A 19,975-nucleotide genomic window follows, 5' to 3' on the forward strand; every position below is an offset into this window, starting at 1 on the left:
CAATGGTAAATATATGAGTACACACACATGCATGTATATATTTAAGAAAAATGTCATAAAAAAAAAATTAAAAAAAAAAAAAAAAAATAAATAAAATATATATATATATATATATATATATATATATATATATATCTGTCTGTATTTTCTAAATATATATTGTATGAGTGTTTTTATATATACACAATAAATAAACTTTTTTTTTTCATTTTATTAATCAGATTCTCTCTCTCTCTCTCTCTCTCTCTCTCTCTCTCTCTCTATATATATATATATATATATATATATATATATATATATATATATATATATATATATATATGTATACATATATATATGTGTGTGTGTGTGTGTGTGTGTGTTTAAAGCAATAAAAAATGCCCTCCACATATTACAAAATGAAGGAAAATTGTTAAATACATTTGAAATACATAAATACAAAAATTAAGAATTAAGTACAATATGTATGAAAAAATGCACAAAAACAAAAAAATTAAACATGATTAAATCAATATAAATCACTGGTAGGCTAATCCATCTGCATTTTGTAGTTCACCTAAATGTAAAAAATGTACAATTAGAAATGTATTTCTTTTATTTTAAAATATGGCTATATGTAGGTTTAAACTAAATATTGTTTTTACATTTCAAAAATATATAGTCTAATCTTCACTCATGTTTATAACATATATTAAACATATACTTAAAATATATGTTGGACAGATTTCTTTTTCTTTTTTTTAAACAGTATATGCAATATTATATAGGTTTACACAGCTTAATCAGTAACCCACCCGACATACTAACTGCATTGCTTCAAAAAATATTGTTCATATCTTGCAGTAATTAGTCAAAACCACTGTCAGAGTCCTTGTCTTCATTACTGTTAAAAAATTAAAATTTAGACAAGATTATCACCGCCAAAAACGACACCATAAGCTAGTCCATGTGAAATGTGATAAAATGACTCAGTTGAGATTCAGTTAGAGTGTTGATGCACATTCAAAGGCTTCAGTGTGAACCAGCAGCTAGTCTTTAGGGGAAAGCTGAATCCCTCAGCAGACGTGTGAGAGAGCGCAGCGGCTCATCAGAGGTTCATGGCAGGTCTGCCAGCCTGCATTATGACAGTTTCAAGACCCCCACACATTGCACTGATGCTTTTTGTGTTTTATGTTTATGAAAAATTGTCCCCTGACATTGCCTGTAATGAGCATGTCTAGCCGTTTCAAAAATACATACATTATCTCAGCTTTGAAAGACTGACTGCCTACTGCAAAGACCAAATGAAATCTCATTGTAAGTGTATCACAAAATATAGGTCAGTCTGTAGTACATGTTGTTGTTTCCATATACCTTACACTCTTGTGCACTAGTTTCAGTTTCTATGGTTGAAACTATGAATATACATACAGTATTTATATATATATATATATATATATATATATATATATATATATATATGTATGTATGTATGTATGTATATAGATACGGGAGCTCGTTTCCACCCCTAAATAACAATTTAAAGTTAATTGCACCCTTTTATGTTACAAATCTTTATTTATTTCAATTGCAAAGTTACATCTTGAAATTCTGAGAATTGCGTAATATAATCTCAATTAGAAAAAGTAGCAATTTTCTCCTCAGAAATGTGTGATACAATAGCAAGATTTTTCTTGCATGCAAGTTTGGATCTTATGATTCTGACATTTTTTTTCAGAATTGTGAGATATGAACTTGCAATTGCAAGTTATTTAGGATAATTTTGAAAAGGAAAAAGACATGGTCTAAAAATTGTAGGGCTATATCTCAAAGTCTGAGATTTAAATTTGCAATTCTGAGGAAAAAAAACTCTTTCTAGCAATTGAAAGTTTATATTGCATAATGCTGACTTTAGAACAATTTAGATTTTATATCACTTTTCTTTCAATACTACTCATCAAAAGTCTAGAATATTTTTTAAACATTAAATATTTTTGGAATTTGATGCCTTAAAACATCTATTTATATTATGGACGCTTTGGAAAGTTTGTTGCTTCAAAATCCACACAAAAAAATGCATTGTTCATAACACAAACTTTATTTTCAAACAATCTGTTACATCATCACTTAAAACTACCAAAAAATACTTCATTCTAAAGTTTTATTTGTGGACCGTTTCAGAAGAGCAGCTTCACATGAAATCAATAACAGGCCCCAAAAGGGACCAGTAGAAAAACGAGGCTGGATTATTATTAACATGCAAAATACAATCATGCACCTGGCCCTGCATCTGCAAAAAAAAAGCCTGAATGTCCACAGATAATCTAATTCAAATAGCTATTCATTCTCTAAGATCCAAAATGCTTTACAATGTAAGAACGTTACGAAATTTAGCAAAATCTCAATAAACCTTTATAGAAAAGAAAACAACAGATAATCCAACTATTCCTCAGCTAATCCCAGTCATCATGCTTACATCAGTAGTAATTTTAGAGTTTTTGCTTTCTTCGTGGTTGTAAGTCTGTACATGTACACATGTACATAATAGGAACGGTAGCATTGCAACACCTATGCAAGCCTCACAGGCTACGCATGCACACGAAACAAAGTAGAACAGATTAGGTTTCAAATTCACAGAAACGTGCTAGTTTTTGTAAAGAGCGTTAGCTCGGCGCTTCAGTGACCAAACGTCCTGGAAGACTCATACTCGCTGGGGCACTTGGGCTTGATCCCCTTGCTGTTGTAATAGTCCACCACCTGGTTCGGGACTTCGGCTAAGACACTTTTTGCCAGAGCAGCAGGAGAGGCCTGAGAAGATGCAGAAAAAGAACAGAAACAAAGAGTGAATCAACAGTCTCAGGGCCATTTATCCATTTCGCCATCTGGTCCGGTTTGCCATTCCCGCGCTAATGATGTGTGAAGATACTGTACTTGCTGAAACCCACATGCACGGTGATGAAAAACATCCGGAAACTTGAGCGAATGTGACTCGTGTGACTCAAAGACGCTGAGAGGAGCTGAGAGGAAATCAGAGGATAGCCGTGTCAAACCCCTCCAACCCCTGCTGGCCAATTAGATGCAGGAGAAGAGATTCACGGCTGAGATGGTGGTGTTTGTCAGGAGCTATCAATACAGAACATGTCTGGAAAGAAAACAAGTCTCGGCATATTTCCCGAGAGGTTCCCAGTAAACCGTCACTTTGGCTTATATGGACACATCTGTCACATTTAGAGACATGCCATGTCCAATGTATAGATTCATTCATTATAGATTCTATATGGTGACTGTTAAATAAATTATGATAATTAAGTTGAACTAATAAAACCTATATTTAACCAACCTAGTCTCATAAAAATACAAACCTCTGTGCACGTTTTGTGCAATGCTATCTTTATGTACCTTACTGCATGTTTTGCCTCAGTTTCAAAGAGAAACAGGTTCAATACATTTTATTACATTGGCAAAGGTATGTATTGCGGCAGTTCACTGTGGACTGTTGCTAAAAGTTAATGTTCTAACATTAAAAAATATTTGAAAATATGCCCTGCAACAAATCCCAACCTAAAGCTACCCGATAGTGTTACAAATACAAAACTTATATATGAAAACATTATATATATATACAATAACAATAAAATAATATTTTATATATATATATATATATATATATATATATATATATATGTATCTATATATATATGTATATATATATATATATATATATATATATATATATATATATATATATATATATATATATATATATATATATATATATATATATATATATATATATAAAATATTATTTTATTGTTAAAAACATTTAGTGGAAGCTTTTTTTGAAATTCTTAAAGTTCCCCCCAATTTTTTTTAATAATATTATAAATGTCCTTTTTGATCAGTTAACCTTTGCTGTATAAGAATATTCATTTCTTTTAAATATAAATAAAATCTTACAGACCCCAAAATACTGCATGATAATTTTCTGAAAATCACAGAATTAAACACCTTCCTCACAAGACCTCTTGGCTCTTTCTTACAAGACGCAATCCTTTAGAACAGCAAGGACTGTGGGGTTTGTCACACTCTAGTTAACCCACTCGAGAGGTAACGCTTCTCTCTGCATTCTGTGGTTTGTTTTCCACCAGAGACCGGCAGAAGATGTGGTAATTAATGGAGCAGTCAAGCTAAAGGTTATTAGATTGCTCCGAGTCTGGATGGGAAATGTGAGACGGAGGACACAGAGGAAGGAGGGAGTAATTAACCAGGAGAGATTCTCCTTAGAGGTACTTCAGACATTATAAAGATGCAGGATGAAAACCTCTGCATAGCGACGCATTGATTAAAGGGCATGATCTACAGTTCAGTTGCATGTATAATCATTTTAACTTTCAACTGCAAGTAAAGGGAGCTCAGACGTGGGTTATGAAAAGATCTCTGAGGCTCTGAAACACTAGCCACTTACAACTAAATAGACATAATAAACATATGCTGTGGCCCTGTTTTTAACCTTGTTTTTGTCCATAAATTATGATTCAAACAATGCTGAATGACATCACCAATACACTGGGTTTTTTCTTGACTTCAACATTCAGTGAGTTTTCAATAATACTTTAGAATACAGAACACTTATTTACTATTGACTACGACTTTTCCCTCAATAAATTCCTAATTTGCTGCTTATTTATAGTTTGTATGGTAGTATGGTATATTTGTATGGTATAATGAAGTGACATGGAATAAGGCATTAATATGTGCTTAATTACTACTAAGAAATGGCTGATATTCTAGTAATTGAATGCTAATCAGCAACACAAATAAATTGAAATCCAAGTCATTGAAAAAACCTCAAATGAAACCTGAAAAAAAAGCTGTTTGCTGAAATGTTTGCTGAAACTCAAAACAAAAATTAGAAAAGTTGCAAAAAATAAATATATATATATATATCAGGCTCTATTTCAGCATAAGAATATATAAAGACATTTATAATGTAACTGTGTAAACTCACATGTTTGAAGTTACGGAACGGCACAAACTGTAATGCGATGTCACGCAACACTGGTTCTCCTTTGGGCGAACGAAGGATTCCGTCATCACCGTCCAGCATCTCCATGTCAGTGAAGTCTGCATTCCCAACACCCCACGATGATGACAGACATTGGCAGGTGAGAGGCATGGACGATCGCCTCTCTAGTGTCCGCCATGTCTGTGATCACTCCGTCCGTCAGGATGAGCAGGATGAAGTATTGCTGCAACGAGGCATGAAAAGAAACAACTTAGAACAAGAGAAACTTTAGAGATGAAGAGGTGGAATAGAAACAGGCTCACCATGGCCTCTTTGGTGTGCATTTCTTCAGAGGCAAAGTTGGCCACTTTCTGGATGATCGGGGCAATGTTTGTTGGACCGCACAGCTGGATCTTTGGAAGGCAATTCTGGTAGGCCTCTACTACACCTTGAATACCTGCAATGTTTAAAAAGGTAGGTCTAGAGCTGTGGGAGGTACAGACTTCTCACTAATAAAATACCAGGGTTATTTCTATTAAAACTAAATAATAATAATAATAATGTAATAATAATAATAATAATGTAATTAAAAAATATATAATAACAAGAAAAAGAATAGAAAAAACAAGCAAAAAAATTTTTAATAAAAAAATAAAACAAATATAACTTATAAACTTAATTTTATTTCAGACCGTTGTCAAGGTTACATTTCTTCTTTTCATTTAAAGTACTAATGCCTAAAACTTAATAAACTATTGCAAAATGAAAGCTAAAATGTAAAAAAAATTATTACATGAAATAAAAATATATATTATCTGAAATATGTTTAAAGTTTAATTGTTTGAAATAAAATAAACACAATCGCTAAGGCAAAATTTCTCATTTATATTTACTTTAAAATTAAGTACTTAGGTAAATAAAATAATTAAAAAAACTAATTGAAATAAAAACTTAAACTTTATTTCAGATGCCAAAACAAATTTTGAGTTTAAGTACCAAAATAACTAAACAAATTTACATTTATATAATAAAAAATATAAACAAAAACTGATAAAATGACAACAAAATTGCTAAAATTAAACAAAAACATTCAAAAAGTTAATATGATACTAAAATAATTTTGTCTCATATTTGATCATTTACTGTATTTTTTTTTCTTTTTCCAATGCTTAAAGCCTCTTCATGGGGTATGTAAACTATCGCGCATTACATTTAAAAGGACTGGAATGAGTGTCAGTGAAGGCTCAATCACTGCAATGAAGCAGTAATGCTGTTTACTGACTTGCTGAGCATGAATCTTAAGGTCAGCCTGTCTCTCCTCACCACGTCTCCAACTGTTTCATTTAATTAACACCTGTGAGCTTGAACATGCACAAACAGGGGCTCAAAGGTGAAAGCATGCCACGCTGTGCGGCAGCAGAATTAAGATGAGAAGACTTTCAAAGCGGAGGTCAATGGATGTAATCGCTTCAGTGGCTTCCCCCCAAAGAGGAATCAAAGAGACGCGCTGGACCCTAATAGACTCTTCAACTCTGACACGCAACCTGCACTGGCTCTTTAAAGGATAAGTCATGCTGATGACATTAAAAGGTTTGAATTAACCTACTGCTGACGTCCTTTCATCATAACACCTTCCAAGTCTTCATGCATCGACAGTCACATTTGGGCCAATTCACACCGCTGCTGTGAGAATGTCTCACCATGTGACGTGCGTGTGTGTGCCCTTGTGTCTGCCTGTGATCTTAGCACTGTGAACGAAAATCCATCACCTTCTGCAAATAGAAAGCTGTAAACCTTGTTAGATGTGATATCACATTGGGAGTTCCACCTAGGCTTCATTGACTGACATTGACACGTGAACCGTCTCACAAACCACACGCACTCGCAGCTAAATGAGCTCTTTGCCTTTCCACCCCATCTCTAATCACAGACAAGTAATTGCATCGGCCAACAAAATTCTCCTCAAGCCACAAAGTTTTGGATGTGTTACAGCCGAGAAGGTCTATATGGAGAAAAATATTCATCTCAAAGGCTGTTCCTTAGCTAGCATGTTTCCCCCTCAGAAGTCTTCGACATGCCTGCTCATGGGAATTCTTATTTCCTTGGACATCAGAAATTTCATATTTATTGAGCGACCAAGTTGGAAACTCGAAATTCTAAATGATACCTGAGTTGAAAGAGTGAAACGTTGCAGAAAGCGTGAATGGAAATCAATGACTTCTCTATGATATCTCTGCTAAATTGTAATATTTCTGAGCTTAGACAAGAAATGTAAATTTATTAGTGCTATCAAACGATTAATCGCATTCAAAATAAAAATTTTGGTTGGCATTTGTGTGTGTTCTGTGTATATTTATTATGTAAACAAATGCACGTTTATATTCATATAATTTATATTATAAATATGTTTAGCATATAAACATAACCTATTTTTCTGAAATATATATACATGCATGTGTCATACACGTCATAATAAATATACACAGCACACACACATATATTATGTAAACAAAAACTTTTAGATATTTTAGCGATTAATCATTTGACAGTGTATATAAAGAAAAAAAATAAATGCAGTTCTATAAACTTTATATTTATCAAAGATCCTTGAACAAATTGTATTATACTTTCCACGAAATGATTGTAAAAATGAATACAATTAATATTAAGCAGCACAACTGTTTTAATTGTAATAAAAATAAGACATGTTTTTGAGCAGCAAATCAGCATATCAGAAGAATTTCTGAACGATTATGTGCCACTAAGGCTGAATTAATTAGTCTTTTAGGAGTAATAACATTTAAAAATATATCATAAACAGAAAACATTATTGTGAAATACATTTGCTAGTATACAATACAGTGCTAGTAGAGATGCGTATATAATTTATACTGTAATAAAAATGACAGAAATTATTTTATCAACTTGAACAGGTGACATAATGATTTGTAATTTATGTGTTTCTTAGTAAAAGTTTTTGTCACAATTCAAGGCTATTGGAAAGGCCATGATGGGCAAAGTTTGGTATGGCATCATAGTAGTTTATTCATGACCTCTTCCAGCAGGTTATTGCTAGCCTTGACTTCTTGATTGTAGCAAGATGTGTACACCCCACTGCTCAAACGTCTACAGATAAGCAAAACTGTTAAAATGAATGACTTTGAAAGAGTGAGAAGAAAACTACAAATTGGTTTCTTTCATGGAAAGCAAACAACCGTGCTCTCCAGACGCCTCGCCACATCTTGTCTGCAATGGGTTGTCAATATTTAGAAAGTAAAAATGACTCATAATTGCACGCCAATGTCGTTTACACCATTGAAGCGAACCGTGTGCCTCTCTTGCAGGATTTTCCAGACAAGGTGCGCTCTCTGCTCAGGGTAGATTGGCTGGCATGTGTCCTGGTGGGGCTGCGAGCCATTTCTATTCCTGGAAGAGACAGGCCTGGCTGCTTGATCAAAAGCTGAGTGGTCTGTGCCCATTCTGGGCGCCACCCTGGTGCGTCTGCGCTGATAGAGGTGGAACAGAAATAGCAAGGGAAATCAACTGACACCAATACACTGGAGCGATGATCAATTCATCCTGCTCATGGCTGACGACAGGGATGATGGGAAAGCTAAGCACCGAACACAACCTGAGAGCAAACTAAATACAAAATCTAATCATATGCAACTTCTGACTTGACTTCCAAGCCAAGCCCATCCCAAAGAGAGTTGGGTTGCATTTGAATGCATAGATGGCTTGGCAGAGGCTTGACAGAATTATCATTTATATTACTTTACTCTCCCATCTGTTTCTGTATTTCGAGCATTCATTGTTCTTATATTTTCATCTTTACTGATCTGATAGCAGACACCCTTTTTAGGAGACACGAGTTTCAAACTTTAAACAGGTTGCAATGATGCAAGCATGCCAGCAGATTACGGGTAAAACAATCCTGTTTTTGCAGCACAGGGCGCTTAGATAAAAAGCAGACTGGTAAGAAACTGTAATAAAATAAGTAAATGTGTATCCTACAAAATTAAGCAATGTCTTAAATCTCGGTACAAGAAGTCCTGATCAAATGCAAGATGCCATTATTATTTCACCAAGCCTTAAAGCAATAATTTAGGCAAAAATGAAAAGGCTGTTTTGGGTCACCATTGACTTCCATATATAGTTTTTTTTTCTACTATGGAAGCCACTGGTGACCCAAAACAGCCGCGCTACAATTCTTTTTCAAAATAGCGTCCTTTGTGTTCAGCAGAACAAAAAAAATCATACAGGTTTGGAACTACTTGAGGGTGGGTAAATGATTACAGAATTTTCATTTTTGGGTGAACTATTCCTTTAAAATGTAAGACTAATTACTGGAGAAGGTTATCCACGTTATCCAGGCATCCCTCCTTCAGACATTTCTCTCAGGCCTTATATTTAATAGCAGCATTAAACATTAATGCGTCCACCTTTGTCAATAGCATAGCTCTGTAATTCAGCTATGCATATATTGATCTCCTTTGTGTGGGGGACTGTTTGACTTTGCCAATGTTGTGTTGATGATTTAAGTAGTTCAGTCTCAGTGGGCAAAGATCGCACGGGGAAGTTAATGCATCAGCACTGAGGAGATAATTTGAGATATGTGGCCTGGAATAGATAAAATATTGGGATGAATGCTTTATCATACCTGCACATTCTGGGTTGTCCTCATTGAAGTTTACTGCAAAGTCATGTGAAACCTGAGGGAAAAAGAAAGAAAAAAGAAACAAGCTTCTTAGGCTATTTGTGGCAAGAATAATAATAATGGATAATGGATCATTTCCACCCAATGAGTCGAGAGAACAAAATTGTCACTTCCTGATAAACTGCTACTAAATATCACTTAGAAAAGAAGGAGAGGCAATTTTTCCTGTCCTATCGTGTTAAATCACATGACTTTTTTGATGTGCATGAAGGAATTTAAAGTAAAAAACCACCTCAAGTGAACAAATTGTATTATATTTATATTTATTAAGAGTTTATTTTTAATTCAAACACGAATATTATGACCACAATATTCCGTTTTGAGTCAGAATATCAAACACATTTGAGAGGCTACTTCATTTATTGATCCGAGACACGACCAGTTTTAAACCATTCAGTCTGATTTAGTGAACTGGTTCACCCCATTCAACAAATAGAACCAATTCAAAACAATGATTTATTCATTCATTTGTTCTGTGAGTGTTGATTCTGGTGAAAACAAAAACATACAATTTCTGGCAATATTGTCTAAAATTACACAACATCCTGTTAAATGGATTCTTGTTTAATCTCACAATCATGCTGTCTTGATTATAACAGCTGTTGTATTCTGTAGCTAAATTATATAACTTTCCCAGGCACCTGGGGCAGGATTCACGAAAATACTAAGAAATAAGATAACATTTTCTTTAAAAATGTATTTAAAATTCTTAAGAATTTTTCTCAAATATATTAAGTACATCTTAATTTTTAATTAGAAATTAACTGTCTTTATCTGAGTTAACACACAGCTGTACTAGTTTCATATTTTTGCCACCATTTTGCTGTCTCAGCCTCACATAATAAATAAATCAAACTTAAATCAATATTTAATATACATTTACTTATTTATGTGAAGTCAGTAGTCTTGAAATAAGCAGGATAAAGTAAGTTCAGCTGGTCAATATCGCTGGTCAATACCCCTTCAGGGATTCAAGACCCTTCACGTCACACTGTAATTAAACACATGTTTTTAATACTACTTCTTCAAATACTTTAATACTACTTCTTCAAATACATCCCAGTCCATTCAATATATCTAGTCAAAATTAAGATGAAGCCTAAGATGAATACAAAACACACTCAGCTCAACACAAAGGCACATTATCTGTCGGAGGGAAATGAACCTGCTGATATTAGTTCATACATTACTCCAGTGGAAGCCTAATTAGAAACACGGTCTACTCTTCATCCCATTAATGAAAAAAAAACATTGTACCCCCATTGTTATAAATGATAAAGAAGTTACCTTGAAGTCCGGAGGTATTCGAGCACCAAAGCCAAACGCTGGGAACATTTTGTCACTGCATGGAAACAAAAACGGACAGGAGATTAGAGCTGGCAGGAATTGAGGATCTTGGGGATTACTTACCAAATTTCTCATCATGCTTTTCTGTCTCAGTGGCTCTCATCACTGCTCATTTGTAATGGACACAGATTTGCATAATTGTTATTGTTAGTGCTTGCCAAATCAGCAAGTGCTGTGATTTCAGATTTCATCCCAACCGAACGTCCTGATGGATGTGTATTCATCGGGTTCTGGAGTGACGCCGGAGCTCGACATGGTGCTGGAAATGAGCTTTTTGAATGACCTTTCGGAGAATAACAGCTCAGCTACAGTGGTCAAAAAACGCTGGGATTTAGCATGTTATCCAAAAACTGCTTCGGGGTTTCTAAATAATCACCGACTGTTAAAATGCAAAGGCCACAGTTTTAATAAAATAAGGTTTGAAAATAACAAGCTGTCTGTCAAAATGTAACTCCCACCTTGTTTTGCTTTCTTTACCGTATGTATAATTAAAACAGGTCTAGGCTGTGGATGACATATTCTACTGTTTTTACAGCAAAATGGAGCAGCTTTGTAAATTAAGATCAAAATAAAAATGTTTTAACCACATTAACCACTCTCTATTTACTGTTTAAAGTGAAAAGCATTGTACGTTTTCAGTGTAATGATTTTATTATTTCACTACAAACTGTTATTCCCATTTAATCTCTGAAGTACAGGACATTACAATTCTTCATATTAGCTTTGTGCCTACAGCAGCATGTCAGTCACAGATTTAACAGAATTTAACAGAAGGTATTTCCTAAGGAAACTAGTCTCAAACTGGTTTAACCATAACATCATGTATAAAGTAATGTGTGACCTGCATATTGCTCTCTGTGCTCCAGGGCTTTCAGTTTTTGAAAAGAAAAAAAATCAGTCACTATGTGTAAAACACCCACTATTGCATGAAATATTTATATTTTCCTTCTTGTAAAAAATGTTCTTTGGTCAGAATACACGATGACTTCTAAATGGGCATCAATGGTGAATGATGCATCCACATCCACACAAGATTTTGGGACCATGCTAACCAGCCAAACCTTGACCCCTTGTTTCCTTCACATTTTTCTTCTCTTAGACAGCCTACACGTTACATAAAAAATAAAACCCCAATGTTGGGACTTTACTCACTGTACTGTCAAAATACTGCACACTCTGAGAAAGAGAACTAAACTCACATGTGTGTGAACCTGAACAACTGAGAACCTCAAGAGCTGAAGTTGGGATTTGATTGGCTGTTTAGCCGGCTCACCTGTCATAGTCTTGGCAAATCTCCCCCACTGCGACTAAAGCTTTCAGATACTCGTTAGGCTGGTAGGGGTGGATGTAGTGTAACGAACAACTGTTTCTAGGATCCCCATTAGAGGCTGTGAAATCAATCGCTACCTGAAAAGACAAGCAGCAATCAAAGTAGTGCTTTGACGCTAATTACTCAAAATGTATACACCATGTGGAGAATCGCTACAGAGAGCTGTCTCCTAATGTCATTGACAGAGAGTAAACAGATTGTATAGAGCTGTAAAATGCACGAGTTTATGTAGGCGTGATGCTATGCATGCAAATAAAATATACCTGGCTTGTATAGTTATAACATACTTCTTAACACAATTTTCCCATTATATACCGTAAGTTGTGGACCAAAGTAGCATGGACTTGCTTCACTGACTTGTGATTGATTCATGATCATAAAACCCATGTCATTTTAAGTAGTGGTCCTCAAACCGTTTAGAAACCAATTTTAATAAAAGTGTCTAACACTCCATATCAGGAAATATTTATACCCTGAAAGATCTCTATTAGCAACTCTTAATGATGATGCAGTCATATAATTTAATGTTTTTCAATGTTTGTGCTGTCTGTTTATATGTGTGTGTGTGTGTGTGTGTGTGTGTGTGTGTGTGTGTGTGTGTGTGTGTGTGTGTATTTTGAATCAAATGAGTCATTAAAAACCCATATGAATTTTATAGCATTTATCCTTAGTACTTGCACCAGCAACATATTTAAGCAGCAAAGGTTTGTACAAAATGCAGGTCTATGTGTTTTCTTTCTAGAGAAATATCAACGCTTATTAAAAATGCATGTTACATAAATTCATAAAACAAACATGTGATTAGTTTAACTGAAACTAATTCTAAAACCCTTTCAGGAAAATGTATATGAGAACAATTCAGAAAGAATGTATTGTGACAGATAATAAAAGTAATGAAACACTACGGTGCACACAAAGTGTCATGCAAAAATAACACTGCTGGTAGCAGGTGAGATAATTATTACTTTATAAATTATGCAAAAAATAAACACTCAGAATGACAATTTGTTTTTCCTGTTCCCATTAGTATGTACATGGTAATGAATAATAAATCATGAGTGCTCTGACTAATAATAACATAATTCATTAAACAAAACTGCCTCAATCTATGCTGATTTCAGAGAGAAAATAAATAATAATGGATGATTGCTTTTAAAGACATAAACACAGATAAATGTGTTGTATCTGTCTGGACTTACTGTAAACTGTATTTGGCAACCACCCATGATGTAGTCCAGAAAGGAGTGCATCTTAATGATCTGTGGGTACAAAAGTACAGGTTATCGTGAATTCAAGCACTTTCGTGTTGCTATCTTCTTCTCATCACTTCTAATTTATGTCAACTATGATCAAATTCAGTCGCCATTTGCAGAACTGAGATCTCACATTTTAGCCGGATGGAATGACTTCTAGCTGTGTGAAGTTCCCACCTCCATCTACTGTAACCATCAACGCCTCTGCTGACAGCATGACACTGCCATTTTTTGAAATACAGGGCCTACGGGGAGGAGACAAGGTCCTCTAGAGAGCATAATTTCATGATGAAAAAAATATTACCTTGCACTGATTCAGAATGACAATCCCAGAGTTCTTGTAATTCTTCTTCTTGACTTTATATTTCGGGTTTATGCATTCCCACTGGACCTGTCATTGTTTCAAACATATAAAAATAATAATAAAAACAAACTATTAGCTTTCCATCATTACTGGTTGGAGTGGGCGATCGAGACATCCTGGACACTATAATAGCTTCATTACAATGTGTGAGATGGTGCATAATCGCTTCCCATTGGCGCAGCGAAGGCCAAAAACAAGTGCTCTAGTCGACAATAGACTCTGAAAACAACAATTTCAGTCATAATAATGAAGAATGATGTCGAGCCTGGAAGCAATGTTCTAAAATAATTAGCAGACTCTGGTACTGATGCCTGCGGTATAGAGATACCAGCCTAAAGCATTCGGGACTTCACAAGAGAACGAGGTGTCATCCAGCTGTAACTGTGCATTTTAGCAGAGTTACAATTAACTGACAGCTTAAAAGACAATGACTTATTGTTTTCAAAATCAGAAGAGATACTAGCTTAGTCTTTAGCAGTAATGGTAATTCATTGGATCCATTTTTAGAGCAAGCTGCTCATTGTACACTATTTAATAGGGACTGAATACTCTTTAACACAGAATACTCGTTATTGACTATTGAGGAGGACGTGGCCATTTTCTGTTTTAAAATTTTTTACCATACAAAAATGCAATTATCCAGTTTGCTTAGTTTGTAAACAGCATGATGGTCACGAAATGTAATAATGCGCTAACTCCAAATTAAACATATAAAGAATTACTTAATGGACACTTAGAGACCTAGCAGGTGCAGGGTTATGAATTCTGATGTAACTCTTTTCGTGTGTTTGCCTGATGTTTAAAGTGCACAGCTTCACAGATTTTTTAGAACAGCGTTTCAAAGTCTTTCCATCAGCTGTGTCATTAAATTAAATCATGCTAATTATTCAATTACTCCACTTATAATTCCATTAGAGTGAATTGTTCGTTTGTTTTTTGGTATGTGAATGTCAGGTCCTTCCTATGGGGAGACACTGCAAGCAAAAACCCTGTATTTTTTCATGCGCCTGTCAAATTTGAGATTAGGGACTTTTGGTTTTTCATAAAGTATTTTTCAGACAAGTGGAAAGAAAACATCCAAAAGACAATGTTAAGTGTTTCTTTTATAACACGTCTATAACACATCTATTTGTGTCAAAAGATTTAAATGACAATACATTAAAGGCTGTTTTCTCAAAATGAGTTTTTTCTCCTACACTAAGCCATATATCTCCACTTCAGTAGTACTCACATACACTAGACGTTACATTTTTATCCCTGACTACATCCTAAAGGTTTTTCAGAGGGATTTGTTCATATATAATTGGCTTAATAATATAAAGCATTTTATTCCCCCCCAAAAAATGTCAAAATGTACTGTTTTTTGTATGTTCTACACTGTAAAAGAGAAAAAATTGTATGTGCTACAGTATAAACCTGTTAAACAGTTAATGGTAAATTCTTTTCCATTCCATTTACAGGGATAAAGCGTAAATTGACGTTCCCAGAATCCCTTATTGTATTTAATTGCATTCACTGTTTCTTCTTAGTTTTTGTTATCAGTTCTGTGTTTAGTGCTTGTGTGAATGACACTGTGTACCTTCTTTTTTTGCAGTAAGTAATTTTGAGTTTATAGAAGAGAATTTGGTTTCAAAGATTCGATCACTGAATCATTCCAAATCGATCTCTCTGTCTGTCTGTCTAGTTATCGATCTATACATCTATCTTTTTTAGATGATGAGAATATGTGAGAAAAATCCAGCCGTTCAGCTCAGGTATGCTGAAGGTAATTCTCCACAAAAACTTTTAAAGCATATAAGAAAATAAACTGACCCACATGAAGATCTCCTGATATAACCTCAATTCCTCTTTCATCTTTCACTTTCGCTGATTGCTCTTTGAACCAAACTAGTTCCTACTCATCAGAAGCTTAACCTGCTCTGAATATCTCACAGGGCCGTTTCAAATAAAGTCAACTTGGTAAAAAGAAAAGCTGCTCGCCTTGTAGATGGTGTTCTCGGTGTGCTGTTCGTGAAAGTGCTAAAATAAATCGATACATTTTTCATAGCAAATTTAAAAATGTTACCTGTCTTCCATCCATCGCTGATCGCATCTCTTTAAACGTAGCTTGAAACTCCCCTATGAAATCATGTTTCCCGTTCGAGTCCCAGTCCCACACTGTACACTGGATGTTAGGGCAAGAACACAAAAGGCTGAAATTTAATATGAATAAGGCATCTAAAGCAAGTATCACTAAAGCCTATGTGTTGGTCCAGTGGTATGCATGATTTAACTTGCGTCTTTGACTTTTTTTCATCTCATTTCAATTGATTTCCTCTTTCCTCACATTCCCATCCTTCTCGAATACATTTGTTTTCTCTACAGATATATAGTTTGGATACCATTTTTCAGCATTCCTCTGGAGCAGAAATAAAAGATATTCTGATGGATGTGCACACCATCTACTGTTGTTGAACCCACTCTGGCTGCCTACATAGGGTCCACAGAGAACGCTGATCGCCACAAATGTCTGGAGCCCGAACACACGGCAGAAAGAACTGGAGCAGACTTATCATCACTGTGCCTCATGCATTCATGCATTAAACATAAAGTGACATTACAAATTAATTAAAGTTTGATGGTTTTCTGCAATATTCAGGACAACCGAGGGTTGACTTATATAATGTTGCTGTAAAAGATGAGATGTGTGCATAGTGTGTGCTTTTTATTCACAGTATTCACATTATTATACTTAGCCTAAGCAATTCCACTATCACATTTTCATATTTTTATGATGCAAGACGGAAATAAGTTGGACAAGCACAATTTAACGCTGATGTATGTAGTTTTTCTTGTATACCAGCATATGCCAACTACAACTGTAACTATAACCATTTGTAGCCATTTCATCAGCCTGAAAAAGCTGGACTATCTGTCCAAGCTACAGAAGTATTAATAGATACAGCGATGAAACCTAGATTAAAAAAAAGCTGTTTTAAAAGCTTTAAACACTTCAGCTTTAAACGAAAACTAATTCTAATCCATCAAATAATTCTAATTAATTAAAAAAACACTAATATGTCAAACATCTTGGAGGAAATTTAAGCAGTAAGGTAAAAAAGCATACCTAACTAAAGAGCTGTAAAACCCTTCATAATGACTAGTATTTCAAAATTTGATGAACCCAGGAATGGTTGATTCTAATTCAGTGTTTCACTTTACTTAAAGCCTTTATGTATAATGCATAATAGAAAGTCATTGCAATGCATTAATTATGCCTTGACTTTATAATTATACATCTCATGAATAATTGTAACCTCAGCTGTCAAATTCTATCAACTACTTATCAATTAATTGTTACAATATGCATTTGGTTGTAGTTATTTATGACAAGATGTTACATTATATATTATAAATTATTATAATGCATTATAATTTTTAATAACCCTTTATAATACATTATACATAAAGGCTTTGTGCTACCAAAATCTTACTGAATCAAAATTTTTAAAGGTAGTATTTACAGTATAAATAGCAATTTTAAAAAGAAATTACAACTGAAGGACAAACACTTCACTTATAGCTGATTACAGGAGACAGTATACAGCAATATATGGTTATATGGTTGCTTTTTTGCAATTTTTATGTTCAGGTGTACTGGTTCTAGTCAGGTGTACCACAAACTATTGATGTGCGAACAGTGACATTAAGTATCCCACAGAAACGCTGAGAGCTGAATATTCATGATAGACTATGTCTGAAAGTGTCTAGGTCATCATTTAAACTCTTTTTAATAGAGAAAGTCAGTGTATACAACAAGAAAATTAATATTTCATTAGACCACAACCAATACGCTTCAGCGGAGTCATAATAAGGCCTGTCGAATATCGGCAGGATCCAATCAATCACAGTCATTATGAGTTAAGTTAAGGGTTCAGCCGAGCTTCTAAAAGGAAGACACGTTTCCCACACAGATCGCCTTTGCTCCGAGTGGTGTGACAGCAGCGCTTTAATGGACTCCTAAAGGGCAGGTCTGGGAATGGGGTGAGCTCCAGCTGTGAGCTGAGCCTAGTCCGTGAGTGATTCTGCAGATGGCATGGAGGAAGGCTGCTACTAAATGAGGCTGAGCCGTTTGCTTTAATAAGGTCTGGGTTTTGTTCAGTCATGAAGGGAGAAGGAAGGCCACATGCAGCGGTATGCTGATGCACTACAAGCAAGACGAGAGGCACACAGGTGCCCTTAAGAGATGTTTATAGGGGATCAAAAGCAACTTAAATGTTAAATGTTCTTGGAGTACACAGATTCCATCACTCCAGTGCAACGCTGGGCTTCAATGCTATTTTTTTTTAATGTGTTACATTTAGTCATTTAGCAGATGCTTTTATGCAAAGCGTCTTTCAAATTAGGACAATGGAAGCGATCAAAATCAACAAAAGAACAATGACAAATGCTATAGTAAGTCTCAGTTAGCTTAACGCAGTGCATGTACAAGATCATAAAATAGAAAAATAATAAAACTTCCGTCACATAAGCTTAAAATAAATCTATAAAAATATTAAGCAACTGTTTTTAAATGTTATAAAAAAATTTCTTAAAGATAGAATGACAGACTGTTCTGGAAATTATTTCTGAAAGTTAAATGAAAAAAAAACAAACATGTCTCTAAATCTAGTAGTACATATGTTTTTAATATCGACCAGTTAATCAATGAATGAACTAAAGTAATATTTTTTGGAAAAGTAGCAGCAAGGGTTTATGCTGGTCATAATGTTTTCTGAATTATTGGCATGTATAAAGCAGACAAATTATTTTCCAATTTTTTTTTCAGATTTTTATCTAAAAAATCATTATTGTGGGGAAATGCATATTTATTATCATGATTATAATAATTTAACAGAGGGTACTTTAATTCCGATTCTTATAGAAGCTGCAACTTTTAAATATTAAATTGGTGCACTTAAACACATCTCAAACTTTCCCTGAGTAATTCCTTTCCCAATTAAGTTAAGCAGTCTTTGATGAAAGACGAACGAATAAATGAGGCAAGAGAAGGCCAGAGAGGGGAAAGAGCGAGGTAAATTAGCAAATGCACATATTTAAGCAGAACACAAGGGAATTCCTGGTGAATCCTTGCTGAAACAAATGCTCACCAATCCAATCCAGTCTAATCAGGCAATATCTAATCTCAACACACAAGGTGGTCCAGCAACACTCATTAAATTTCAAAACACCATGCAAATCAGCATTTTTCTGTACATACTTTATACTGTGATAGTTTTTAAAGTGTGTTATATAAAGGTAGATTGGTCTAATTTGAAATTGATAATTTGAGACTGATCATCGCAAATTGGTTGAAATATTTCTCAAGACGCAGTGTTAAAATAGTGCTTATATGTTTAAACCAGTAATACAAAAGGAGACGTATGCAACAGCATCTCACTAAAGAGTTGATATTTACTGGAAATGTACTGAAATCGGAATACTGAAATGTACATCTACATTAATTCAATAATAAAATAACTTTTCACAAAGTGCTAAAGTGCCTTCCAAAGTTTTGTGAAATTATTGACAGGTAAAAAGCAGACCATTTTTACCTAAGAACAACTACATCAAATTACAAAAGCAAAGCATGTACTGCTAAGCTTCTTATAAGCTGCCATCTGGCAGGAATAAGAATTGTGAATGCTAATGTAAATGTAAAACTAAATTAAAACGGATCCATGTATTTATTTGTTAGTGTAAGTCAAATACACATTCATCAAGTGACATATTTTACCTTTAGTATTCGTTCATGGTCTCCACTGCAGAGTGAGTTAAGGGACGTCTTGAAGGTCTTCCACACTGGATTGAGGTTATTCATGACAGTCTGTACGCAGAGGAGAAGAGAGAGGGATTCGTGTCGGTTAACCCCTATTACTGAGAGATTTTAAAGAGAAATGGTTGTCTTACTTCTGTTCTGTGTACTAGTTGCTGAGTATTGTCGCATTCACCCTGTAGATCT

At 34.5% G+C, this 19,975-nt stretch overlaps 1 pseudogene; it reads right to left on the minus strand.

Moving 5' to 3' along the window:
* Positions 1–2,283: 2,283 nt before the first annotated feature.
* Positions 2,284–19,951, minus strand: LOC122360414 (annotated as a pseudogene).
* Positions 19,952–19,975: the final 24 nt, after the last annotated feature.

The sequence above is a fragment of the Puntigrus tetrazona genome, chromosome 16 (genome assembly GCF_018831695.1).
Source record: "Puntigrus tetrazona isolate hp1 chromosome 16, ASM1883169v1, whole genome shotgun sequence".
NCBI classification, from domain to species: Eukaryota; Metazoa; Chordata; class Actinopteri; order Cypriniformes; family Cyprinidae; genus Puntigrus; species Puntigrus tetrazona.